Source organism: Sceloporus occidentalis, unplaced genomic scaffold (genome assembly GCF_023333645.1).
Source record: "Sceloporus occidentalis isolate IW3139 unplaced genomic scaffold, rSceOcc1.0.p SCAF_155, whole genome shotgun sequence".
NCBI lineage: Eukaryota > Metazoa > Chordata > Lepidosauria > Squamata > Phrynosomatidae > Sceloporus > Sceloporus occidentalis.
The window spans coordinates 103,520-117,306 of NW_028317135.1; positions in this window are offsets into that span (position 1 = coordinate 103,520).

The window sequence follows — 13,787 nt, forward strand, 5'->3', positions numbered from 1 at the left end:
CGTGTATCCGGCTAGGCTCATACGTGTCGCCTAATGCCAAGCTGTGATCGACTCTCCCACCTCTCTGCCTGCTGCTGATTAACCCTTTGCATGGATGCCAGTCCGTGTTGAAGCTTAAATGGCAGATAAATGAGTTTCAAACTGATCTGCGAGGATGGGGGCTGTAAAGATGGTCGGGTTTCTGTTCCTGCATAAAAACTGCTGGGCTGTGAAATTGGAGAACAGAGATGGGAAAATTGAGATTTCCAGCAATCAGGATCCCTCGCCTCTTACTAACGCATCAGTTTTAGGATAATTAACTTTCAATTAGTTTAGGCATCTGAAGGAGCCCGCGCTTCTGATATAGGATTTCCTACGGCTCTATTATCATGTGTGTCAAGACGATGGATGGAGACATGGCTGCTGCGTCTGTACATGGCGTAAATCATGTTCGCGCTTGCTCCAGTAGAATAACTCCCATGACAGATTGGGCCCTCTCTATTACGGGGGTTAACTGGGGTCCCTCTAGAGTTTACAGATGGCGTATTAAAGCACTGGGTTAGCTCGGTGGGTCCCCGCTGTGCTATTAATTAAGGGTCTACGGGTGGCACTGGTTTGATGTGGTTGTGCCAGGCTTCATGTGTGCGCTGTTGACGGCTCCTCTGGAGGTTGTCGGTTTTGACTGGTGGTTCTGTGGCCTAGGACCAGGACCTGATCAGAGATCAGGAACATGGAGAGTGAGGCAGGCGTTGTGGAGATCACGGAGGAGGGTGTAGGAGGGCACGCCGTTAGTGGAGGGCACTGCATCTATAAGTGAGCTCTAAGCCCTGTGTGAGTCCAGCACGCCTATTGCTGGCAGACATTTACGAGACCTCCCTGGTCAGGGTTGACTTATTGCACAAAATGAGATTAGCTGCTTGTGGGGGTAACAGGCGTTTGAGACCCTCTCAGGCTCCTTGCCCCCTATATTACCCACCTGCCCCAGTGCCTTGTGTCACCACATAACAGGTCCCAGCTGAGTTGCTCTTAATAGGTGGCTGAGCTAATGTCGGTTCCAATGCCTATCAATCTCAAACTCTGTTCTCTGCCGTTACTCCTCCTATTAGCCGGTTAACTTCTGAGCCTCTGGCTTTGACGGAATACAGGAAATACTTATTGCACGGGAAAGATGGAGGGGCCTGGCACAGGGTGTCTGCCGAGTGACGCACAGATAAATGTACATCTATACGTTACATGCAGATGCTTCACCAGCTGGCAAGGTCATCTCAATCTTATCTTAGGTCCATCTTGGTTGAGGCTGAGCTGCCTGTCCCTGAGATCCTATCTGTGAGTCCCCCCAGGGGCCGGGCCCATGTCAGCCACCGACTCCTCCGTCTGCACCTGATAATCATCTGCACAAGGACACTGTATTTCACACAGAGCGGTAATTAGAGCCAGGAGCTGTGTGTGTTCCCGTGTAGGACAGTCACCATGTCATTAAAGGGCCTGATGGGACGGGAGGCATGTGCTTGTGTTTTTTGTTTTGTTTGTTACAGGGCCTGGCGTGACCTCCTGTTCCCGAGCGCGTTGTCACTTCCAGAGACGTGCAATTCTCTAGGCAGATTAGACTCTTGAGGGCAGAGAGCTTGTTTACGGAATCGGCAGAAGCTGGCCAGCTGCACAGCAATCTCCAGCAAGAAACAATGTGTCCAACATGAGCCCAGAGTACAATAAATGACTGCATTCTGCATGGTTCTGACCAATCAGACTTTGGCTCTTATCTCTGCCATTCAGACTGTATGTGCCGACCCTGAGCGTACCCTCTGCCGGGGTGTGGGGTCTGGGGGAAGCCTTGCTTAATGGTTGCTGTATCTGGCAGTGCGAGGTGGTGGACGCATTCTATAAAAGAAATGAATGCTGTTTCCGGAGCAGGAGGAATGAGGTGTGAGACAGATAATTCTTTGTGTGACATATGTCTGGAGGGAGGCCTGTCTGCTGCCCTTTATTGTAACTGTCTCTGTCCCTCAGAACTTACACATGTCAGATGGTGTCATCTATCTTCACTTCTTCAAAGGTTATCTCCATCACTCTGCTTCCACCGGCTCAGCCCTGTGCCGATGAGCTGCCATCGTGCTTAGTAAATCTCTGTCCACCTCCGCTCTCTCCTTATACTCATCTTACCCCCTTTCTGTCACTCCCCCCCCCTGTCCAAGTCCCTCTCTCCACCCGTTCCAGTGTACCCAGTGTGTCAGTGCCCCCTCGCCGGCTGCCGCTTACCCAACCACGTTCACTGGCCATCAGTGTGACGTAGCAGTGGCCGGCCCTTGGCACAGATGAGTTTTTGGGATGGAGTCCTCAGACAGCTGAAAGGAGAGGCATTTTCTAATTACCGAGACAGGCGTCTGCCGGAGTGACGGCTGGGCTTGGTCACCGGCTGGAGTAACTCTCCTTCCAGGCAGAGATTACTGTGTCACTGCGTCGATGTGATGCCTGCGGCAGATGGTAGCCGGGACCCCCTAACCTCTGAGAGAAGCTGACCAGCTGCACATCATGGAAGGTGGTGTTGGAGAGCTACTGGTCACCCTGGTCTGTTACTAGTTCAACTACTAAATCTAATGCCCCCCATCAGAGATGTCCCACCAGGCTGTGACTCGCGCTGAGGACTGCAAATTATCCTCATTGTTTTGTATCGGCACAGAGGCATTTATTAGTCGGCGCTCATTTCCCTGAAGCCACAAGCAGAAAAACTTTAAAACCCAAGAGTCTAATTTGTGAAAGGAGGTTCATCCGCACGAGGAAGGCGTACGGAGGAGAGGATGATCAGGAATGCTGAGCCAATAATAGGCAAATAACTAATCGATATCTGGGGTCAGAAGGAAGGAGGGCATGTTTCCACAGCTGTTGCCGTCGGCGCAGTCGGCACATGTCAATGAACCAAATTTTCCACAGTGAGTTGAGTGATCTCATCCCTCGGGTGGCACTCAGCCGCGCTTCGTGCTTGCCACTGATACTGGCTGCTTTGGCTCGGATGGGGTTAGTCAGTCTTGTGTATTTAGCATAGTGGGGTGTACACTGCTGGCATAATGTGAGCTTTGTACACGTGTCCTGTAATCGTTTCTGCCTGCTACCTGACTGCACATGCAGGAGCCACCGGTTTGGGGGTGCCCTGCCAGCTTTCAGCGAGGTCTCTTTAAAGGCCGCTGTATGCATGGATACCCCCCCGGCCTCGTCTGGGAGGATAATTCCGGCTGACAGCAGAAATTTCCAGCCCAGTGCAGGGACTGCAATAAAGGAAGCTACTATTTTTACTGCCCAGGAGCCGGCGGGAAGCGGGTTTGTTGCATAGTTAATTAAAGTCATTCTGCTGCATTACACGTCTCTACCATTAGGCAGCAACACCATGATATTAATTAATGCATCGCAGGACATGTTTGAGATGAGTTAAAGCACCTAAGCACTGGCTGCTCTCACCTTCCTATAGCGGCAGCCATGTCCAGCGCTGGGGTGTATGGGTTGTTATACCGGGGTTAATGTGGACACGCTACAATCACAGGAGGGGTTTATTGGGTGAAAGATTATTGAGCGGTGTGCGGGTGGTTAATATTGGGGGCAAAGTCATAGGGGTACATACGGGGTTACTGGTGTCGAGCTCCCCTGGGCAAGCCTCCAATACAGCTGGATAAGCTACAGTGTGGCCCCAGGGACCTGGCTCCTCAGCATTACATAAACAACCTATAGCTTTACATTCATACATTCCGAGGATCGACGTGCAACTTGCGGTTCTGTGGATGGGGACGGGTTATATCCGGCATATAACTACTCGGGGGGCGGGGGGGCGCATCGGGGATCCCATACAATACTGAAAGTCATTTGGAAATGAAGTGCCCCAGGTGGGTATTAACGCAGGGTAGAATGTTGTAGATGAGGGCAGTTTCTCCACACCCTTAGAATTGTGTACACCAGCGTGTGCAGGTGATGCCACTTCTAGGGGTAAGCATGTAAGATTTCCCCACTTACACTTCAGTGCTCAGAGACTGTTCCCCGATAACCGTGCAGAAGAGCAGAAGATGGGGCAGAAACGTGTTGTAGGCAGGCAGGTGCTGTGGGCAATAGATTTCTGCTAATTGTAGATGGAGAGGGGTCCTTCGTGTACCCGTACTGCCCACACTTATGTGTCATACATAGGCCGTGTTGTATATGCCCCTTTCCTCTCAGTGCTGGGCACACTGGCTCACGTGTCTGCTAAATCCAGTGTGTGGAGCACGTGGCAGCTCTGATTACACGCCGGACGCCTCTTTATTAAAGCACCTCCAGCCCAGCTCCATGAGGTGGGAGGACAGAGCCTCGTGCGCCCTTTGTCTGGCTAACGAGGAGACGCAGCTCTAAAGAGCAAGACTTTCAGCCGAGTACAATCACCGCTCTGACAATGGCTCTTGTGGAGCTGCTTGAAAGGCAAGTACCTTCCCTAACAAGACCTCTCACAACAAGAGTGCTCCTGGATTATGGAGATAAGAGTGCCAATTTGTGCTGCGTTATCAGTGAAACTTGATGGTGTCCTCTCTGTGTTTAACTGATGAAGTGCTTTGCTTGACGCACGTGGCCCCTGAGTGGGTAGCTTGGACACAAGTAAATCTGCATAGAGTACATGCCCTTCAGGCTGCAACGCTTAGAGATTCCTACTCATAGCGTGGTCTGTTTGTGAGGTCCCCACCACCTGCCCATTAACCCACGTTTCAGCACCATGGTCAGTGCTTGGGAAAGTATTGCCCCATTGGAGCCTTTTCTCGCCTCTGCCTCTCCTAACCCTCCAGACTTTGATTGCACAGTTTGATAGTTGGGCATGTCTGTCACATATAACACTTTGGTGTTTATGCTATATGAGAAGACATCTTCTGCTAAACAGAGTCCTCTTCTACGTGTTCTGCATCCCATGAACGGATGTGTGCTGCGTGCAGACCAAACCATGATCATGAGATCTGTGTCCTTCTCCAGCATGTCCTTCCGGTGATTGCAGGAATCCTGCCAGCATTCAGACAGAACACAACCACCTTGGACAAGCCTGACCTGAACTGCCATGTTTAATCAGAGATTTACAGGTGATTGCTTCACTCGCCGCTCGCTCCTACCGGAATGTGGGAGAGAGCGCTGAGACCTGGCAGAGCGCCATCCGGGGACTCCTCCACCCCACCAGCGTGGCCCATGCAAACTTGAATAATGAGCAAAGTAATGTCTGAACGGACCGGCTTCCCCGGGGAGGCTGAGAAAGGAGAGAATCGCTAGACGTGACAAGCGCTTACAGCTGAATCAAAATCAAAGGTTATATTTATCGAGCTTGCAGATGCCATGGCGGTGTTAACAGATTAGACGTTAGTTTGTGTATTATGGGTAAATGCAGCGGTCTGTGCAGAGACATGCGCTGCACCCGGTGGGCCGTTATCTCGGGCGCATGATAAATGGATACACCGCAGGCGGAATTCTCCCGACCCGTACGCTGCTTTACCTACCCCCCTTTTCGGAGGGAGGGACAGTCAGACGGCCGCGGACAGACTCGGTTCCATCTTTCATTCGATCTGTGTCCAATCCCACGTTTTGCGGCCTGACCAGGTGTCTGGAGTCTGGAGACCTAGTTTACCAAACTTTGTGTCACCATACAGGACCTCAAACAGCCCTCCATGAACCCTATTACCAAAGTCCATTTCTTCCCCTCTATGAACCGTTTCACAGGTGACGGTGCGCTTGGTGGAATGGAACCGATGCTCATCACGTCTATCAGTATTGGGTATCTCACGAGCATGCAGATCCCGTGTACAAGTCACGGGTGAACATTGGCTTTCACGAATGAAACTATGACAATAAAAATTCCAGTTACCGCACACCCTGCGGTGGCATTTAGTGTCTGGCGCTCTAATGTAGCCTGTCCTGTGTGGCCATGCAGAGAGTTTATTTTCAGGAACACTTTGGGTGTGTTTGGTCGGCACCGTTACAAGGCAGAGATGGTTTTTGTCAGGTATTTGCATGGCTTTATTGCCATACTCAGGCTGAGATGAGAACAAACCGTGGCTGTTTGGAGGAGGAAACGAGAGCCGTGCCAGAAATCTGCAGGTATAAATGCCGTATATGGGGCCGTTAATGCCCGCTGTTACTCCTGGTGCCACCTGTCTTGGAAGTTACCCCCGTGGCACCTCCTCCAGTGGCCGGAGAGTTGTTGCTCATTAGCTGTTAAGCGTTAAGCTGTAAATAGGAGCCACCCAGCTGATCAGAAGCGTCTCTGCCCCGGTGATTTGGATGAGCATTGGCACCGGCTTGGCAGTGCCCGTGCCGGGGGCGTGGAGGCTGGAAGCAGCGCCGCAGATGGCGTGGGAGGGCACACGGGCTGCGCACGGAGTCAAGCTGTTCTACAAGCAACCCTTGTTGGCCCATTTTCAGCATCTTTAATGGTCTTGTTCCAATGTGTCGCCTGGAGTGCCGGGGTGAGCACAAAGAGGTAGTGTGCTCTGGACAGACGGCCGGGCTGTACTCCGATTCCTCTGCGTCTCTGAGGAGCCGTGTGTGTTCATTTCCGGGGGTCCGGGCCACGCCGCTGCCCACCTCCTCCACTCACCGACCGTCACCTGCTGTCGGCACAGATGGTGGCAGCGCTCTGAGTCTGGGATGCCGCTGTGATCAGGTCTGTCTCTGGAATAGCGTTGATAAACGGGGAAGCTGTCAGTTCTTATCCTGCAAGCCACGCAGGGTTACATGTCCACGTAGTATTAAATATCAATGTGTTTTATAGGAAGAATAATACTATCGGTATACTCCGAACGCGTTTTGGCACAAGAACCAGCCACACGCCAGAAAACAGCAGCCCCAGTCCTCTCCTGGGGCTGCAGGATCACCCGTCCCCGCCATGCCTCCAATCACACGCCTGAAAACAAAGTGGCCCTCGGGGGGCACAGGGTCTGCGCGGAGACTCGGTAACACTATGTGCTAGGAGGTAGCGGGCAGGTTCCGGGTGCACCAGGTGACTCACCGGGATGTCCGCAGGGTTAATGAGCTCAGCGATGGTTTCGCAGACCTGTTAAGACCGAAGTAATTCCGATAACCGTCTGCATTCCCGAGTTACCTCACCCCCTGCGTCAGCCCAAAACATCATTAAAAGCCCAAGGAACAGTTAGTGTGAGTCTTATCACCGGTGAGCGACCCGCGCAGAGCCCCGGCGAGACTGAGTCAGATCCAGGTGTGCCGAGACCGGCCAGTAACAGAGTAACTACGGGAATTACGTGCCCTGGCGGGGGCACTTTCTAAATCCCTGCCCCCCACTGCCCTTAACACTGCATGTCTGATGTACCCTGCACCGGGGCAGTAAGCGCTTCGTTATATACCGGATCCGTGTAAGAGGACTGTCCCCGCTCTGAGATACACGCGGGGCCCCTGCGCCTCTTTCCTACAGTACTCCGTACACCGGGGCCCTGTGCTAATCACTTCTCTCAGAAGCTGTCAGGGGTCTGCGCCTTTCCGGTGTCCTACTGGCCATAAATGACCCCTCAGACCAAAAAGCTTCGCGTAGCGTAGCGCATCACCAGAATACAAAGCCTGATCCCCATTATTGCTACCAACTGCCCCGGGGAGGGCATCATGCAGAAGATGGCGTGACATTATCCTATGCCAGCTCTTATGTGACTGGATTCATTTTGTGCAGTAAGCTTTGGCGTGTCTGATGTTTGTACTGTGCGGTGAGATGTCTCGGCAGAACGTTACGCCTTTACTGCCAGTCACTCCAGGTCATGCGCCGTACGCAACATCATTCTAGGGCAAGAACTGTGTTTTTGTTCCACCCCATACTCCGAATGGCAGTTATATCCTTGTTTCTTAGCATCTCCTGGTTATCTATACCGGCGATAAATGATATTTCGTTCACGCTGGATGCAGGGAGCGCCGGAGCCGTGACGCTGTCTCCGAGATGCTGGTGTCTCAATATTTCATGGCGTCATTTACTGAATCTTTTCTTGGTTAGCGGCCTCGCTTCCCCTCTCTGGTTCTCGCGCGTGTTTATTTGTTTAATGAATAATTAATCGACACCTTCCTCTCACTTTCTCGCTCTGCTGACTGCTACTTATCCCTTTATACTCCGATCCCCCACCCCGCCGCTCGGCTGCCCCCGAATAGCCCCTGCTACCAGCCTTCTGCTCAGCGTCCCCTGTGCCGCCCGTCGCCCGCGGCTGGTCCCCCTCTGTAAAAGCTGCCAGAGGAAGTTGGGGTTAAATATTTACCAGGTAAAATACATACCCCTGGGAGTGGTAACTGGAATAAAGAGCGTTGAACCTGCACCTATATTCCCGTCTGACTCCCCAGGCCGCATTCTTCTTCTAATGCTTTAAACTGGGCTCTGCACCATGTATGGAAAAAATCGCAATTTTGTCCCAGTAAACTGATCGCTGTCCACTCACATCACTCTCAGTACCCAGCAACTGCCCCCTGACTCAAGTGACTCCATTCACGCACGTTCCGGGTATTGCGGTGGGCAGGAGCTGTGATATGAAAGCCGTGGTGCCCCGGGGTGGTTTCGTTCCATAACAAGACCCCGTATTTGTCCTTTGGTATCAGAATGCAGGTTTATGACGCATACAGTCCCCGATGCTTCCTGTCTGAGGGTTCATCAGGAATACGCAGCTGATGGCGATCTGCAGGGGCAAAGAGGATGAGACGAAGCCATGCGCAGAGTGGCGCTATTAGGCCGCCGGATGGATGTGAAAACCCGCTTTTCGCTTTTTGGTTGTATAAGACGAGATGTATGAAATATCACACGCAGTTGGAGGCTCATCCCAAATCCCCACTCCCCACGTCCATCTTTCCATGCGCAGAGAGCGGATCGTGTATATATATGTAGGTGTGTTTGTTCCAAAGATCTTGTGGGTTACGTGGAATTCTCGTGAATCGTGAGATAGCCGGGGGTCTTTTTCCTGTAGGCTTTGAGTTTTTATAAATTTTTTCAGTAGCTGATGTCAGAAGTAGACGGGAGAGAGGACTGACCTAGGGCACCGGCACATAACAGAGTCAGCATTATATATATAATGTATTATAATGATGTTGCATCTTGGAGCAGGGGCAACTAGTTAATCGATGCTTATGTGTTGAGATATAAAAGACACAATGAGGGCAAGGTGTGGGGCAGCGCCACAGAACATGGGCTCAACAAAAAGCATCTCCCCGTATGTAACCGAGTCGAACCAGTGACTAACTCCCCCCATATCACGCAGCGATACTGGATTCCGGCAGAAGTGCGCGCCGATCTGATCCAAAAGCCTCTCTCTGGGTTCTCAGCTGCCTGTGTCAGCGGAGGTGCCCCCTGTAATCCCCTGTATGGGGCTCAGTATTCGGCACCGATTTCCACCCCAGGGTGCGATGGCCTGATCTGGAACCCCTCATGCTCCTTCCCTGGGCGGTGCGGTCATTGATACCCCTGTGTTAGGGAAGATATATGGCACTGCAGTACAGGATTGGATTTCCGCGGCGGGGAGCTGACCTGTGGTTTGTTTCTCTCACTCCTGGGATATCTTGCTGAAGAAACCCTACTCCATTAAAGAGTCACTTAGCGGACTCGGAGAGGCCTCTGTAACTTAAGAGCCAGGAGCTGTCCTCTCTGTATGAGCAGGGGCCACATCCCCTGACGCTGCTCCTCCGTGTGACTCGCAGCTTTGGGGGAAGCCCGGGATCCGCGGGTGGGAGAGGACCACCGGCCGGATGCAGCCCCTGCACGTGTCGTGCCATCCTCTTAGTCTGACTTCATATCTTGTGCTCCTTGTCTTATGTCGCATGTGTGGCCCCCTCCCATTAGTGGCCCTTCTCTGGCAACAAACAGGTTAATGCAGAGATAGCAGTTCCCCTTTAACAGGCTGTATTGGATTTGCAATAAAATGAAAGCACTCACTCTGCTGGTTTTAACTTTTCCTTCATAATTTATGACGCGTTTAAAAGCTTTTGAACTTCAGGTCTGGAGGAGCCGGTGGAGTAAGAGTTGGGTTTGCAGATTCCACCCTCGGACGGGTCACATCAAACCAACCCGTGCACGCTGTCACCAGACGACATTACCCTGTTTCCGCCATCTTTATCGAGGCCCATCCTTATTTCCTCTCTGCTCTGCTTTTCATGCTTACAGATGCACCACGGGGGACAAATGGTAAAAACGCATGGTTTGTTAGTAGATTATAAGCTCCTAGGACCAGGACCTTGTGCCAGTATGTCTTAACGTGTGTTCCCTTATTGTAACCGCGCTACGGCATTTGCTGGTGCTCTATAAATCAATAAAACGCGGGATATCCCTTTGGTACCGGTTCTTCATGCACCCGCTAAGGGATTTAGGCAGGAGACAGCCGCGGCCTCAGCCATCACTTCTAAACCGTCATAATTCTTCACTCGCTGTCCGTATGGTGACCGAAGGGCCCAGCAACGAAGTGGAAAGGAAGCCAAGGATCAAGCGATCGTAGCGCTGTAAGGACACGGTGTGAGCTGCAGGTCTCGCAACATAATCCACGGATATTAATTAGAAGTCGGTTCATTGGTGTGTGTTGGAGCAACAAACAACCTGCGCAGCCAGCTGTAGGAGCTTCTGGGAATACCGGCGGCTCATAGCGCCCGGTGCGGCCACGGTTGGTGGTGATAGAGCATTGCGGCCAAGGCCTGGCAGGTCATTTCCTGGGGCGAGTTTATTTGGAATCGGGTCACTGGAGCCCAGAATAGATCTACGTGGGGCTGCCGGTTAGAAGTGAACAGGAGCAGCGCGATTGGGATGGGCCGGGGAGGACCCACGTGTGACGCCGAGCATGCAGTAGCGGGATCTGCCGGGGACATATCCTCCGCTCAACGGAGAGAAAAAGGAACAAAGGAAACGCTGAATAAACATGAGGGGGAGAAGTGACAGCCAGGGATGGGATGTCTCGCCTCTGTGCTGCGTATCTGTCGTACCTGTGCGATCTCTCCACGCTGAGCACATCACCTAATTCAGCGAATGAGGCAAGAACGGGACCAATAACGCAAGAACGGGACCAATAACGCAAAAACGGAACCAAGAACGGGACCATAACGCAAAAACGGGACCAATAACGCAAGAACGGGACCAATAACGCAAGAACGGGACCATAACGCAAGAACGGGACCATAACGCAAGAACGGGACCAATAACGCAAAAACGGAACCAAGAACGGGACCATAACGCAAGAACGGGACCAATAACGCAAGAACGGGACCATAACGCAAGAACGGGACCATAACGCAAGAACGGGACCAATAACGCAAAAACGGGACCAATAACGCAAAAACGGGACCAATAACGCAAAAACGGGACCAATAACGCAAAAACGGGACCAATAACGCAAAAACGGGACCAATAACGCAAAAACGGGACCAATAACGCAAAAACGGGACCAATAACGCAAAAGTGGGACCAATAACGCAAAAGCGGGACCAATAAAGCAAGAACGGAACAATAACGCAAGAACGGGACCAATAACGCAAGAACGGGACCAATAACGCAAAAGTGGGACCAATAACGCAAAAGCGGGACCAATAACGCAAGAACGGGACCAGTCCGCCCAGTGCAGCCGGTGCCAGCCAACGTCTTTCTATAACCAAGAGAGCGCCAAGTTTCCACGTAAATGCGAGGTGGATTACGGCCGCGCGGCGCAGCATGGAGCTGGTTGCGCAGGGGCATTGCCCACACTTGTGCCACTTATAGAAGGAGGGACACATTCTTTAATTCCCTCCATTTTGAAATCATTTTGTGGGAAGCCGCTGAGAGATATTATTAACAAGAGGAAGGCCTTGTGGCTTTTGTGACAAGCAAATGGCGTGGAAATGGGCCGTGTTCTACTCACGGGACATCTCTGCCAGCAGGTCTTGTTACATCATATAACGAAGCGCCGACGGGGTTCCGCAGCAATGATGAGGCGCCCCGGTGGGCAATGCTTTATGTATCGCATACCCCGGTCACTTTGGGACACGGCGGGCAGAAGGGCCGAGCCAGCCGTGTAACCGGACGCTTGTTAGTAACTTCACAAGCGAGATGTGAAGCGAACAAAAGGGGAATGAGTGCGGAGAATGAGACACAAAGGAGGCTCTGTGCAGCAATCCTGACCCCCGAGCCTGGACGGGCTTCATTAGGGATCTCATCAAACAGATCCCTGCCAGCACTCAGATCCCTGACAGCTCTGCTCTGCATGGGGGGACGGAGCGTCTTGCACCGCTGCCGGGGGAGGGCACACAGTATGCCTCCAGCAAACATCTTCTCAGGATAATCCCCCCATTATAAGTAATAAGTGTGACGTGCAAAGCAGGGGAAGGTAATGCCGCCAGCCACATTCACCCTAAAGCACCCCAAAGCCCGTCTAAATAATAATGATTATAATATAATAATCCTAATATTCCTATGAGAGGCTGCGCGCAGTGTCCGCCGGGGCCTGGAGCGCATTCCTGTCCACTCCGGCCCTCAGGCTGACGGGTCATCTAACGAGTGGCCGCTTGACCCCTGACTTCTTGACACTCCACATTCTGCAAATTCAGGGCAGAGGCCACTTATCGGTCGCTTGAAACTCTAGATGCACAAGAATGCCCCAAACCTGGCTCCTTCCAAGGCTGAACGCTTGGAGATGTGCGGCCCGTGGTCGGATAGCTGCTGCAGACTGTCACGCGTGATAATTAATATTTGATACTTATTGTATTCCTTCCATTGGAGGCGTTAAGCTGCCGCCACGTCTCTGTTTCCCGGCGAGGTGAAGACTTGGCTGAATTCATTTCCTTTTTTTTTTTTTTTTCTCTTTTGCCATCAGATTTTTTTTTTTTTAATCTGTTGCATTTTTAAAATTTTCATTAATAACGCGGCTAATCCCCCACATTAGCCGGCGCGGCGCGTTCTAAATTGTAGCAGTCGTTTAGTGACATTAGTGATTCATTACTGGATCTGGGTGAACATTATCCCAGATTAGGAAGCAGGCATCTTCACACAATACGCTTTGTTTCGTGTCTAATGCCCGACGAGGAGGAAATAAGAAATAATGGAGCCACCGAGTCGGCCGGAGGTGGGATTGCGTTTGGCGATACTCCGAATACGTGAAACTGTTAGAGACAAGAAGCTCGCTAATTAGCGGGGTCTTTATTCCGGAACAAACAGAGCTGGCAATGAATGGGTTTACCCAGGGAGGGCAAATCAAAGGCTTTATTCCCCATTAGTGTCCTTAGCTGTCAAGTGTTTGAGTCCATCGGTCAGCCAGGAAGCCACATTAGCCCTTATCTTCTGGGTTCTAAACAGCCCTGGAGATGGGTAATTAGAGTGTGATTTATGGTGTTAGGAAGTAGGGGGTCTCGTGTATGTGTCAGGAGGGGCTGGCAGAGGGATTCCTCGCAGCAGATAAGGGCCCTTAGCCTGCACGGCTCCGACAAAGGCTCGGCAGCAATCAGACTTTCTTCTGTGCCCCCCCCCCCCCCAAGTGAGCGGCCTGTCCGCCCGGATCGTTCGGTAGACGCGAGACCTCCCTGTCTGTAGCCCGAAGAGCACGCAGATCAGACACGCTCTTCTTTCTGCAGCTGGACTGAGGATCTTTTAATTTATTCACGTTTTAAATATGGAAGCATCTCTAAATAAATCTGGGCTATGCGATGATATTTTGACCCCGTACTCCCCACCGCTCACCCTGTAAATGCTCGCCCGTTACACTCTAACTGCCGTGCGAGACGACAAATGGAATGAGTTCTGAGAATGTAGGGATAAAAATGCTAAAGGCGAGCGCTTGGAGCATCGGCCGCTTCCCGTCTTACTCGGAGGACCCCACTCACTTCCAGGGCCCCTCCTTATCGGA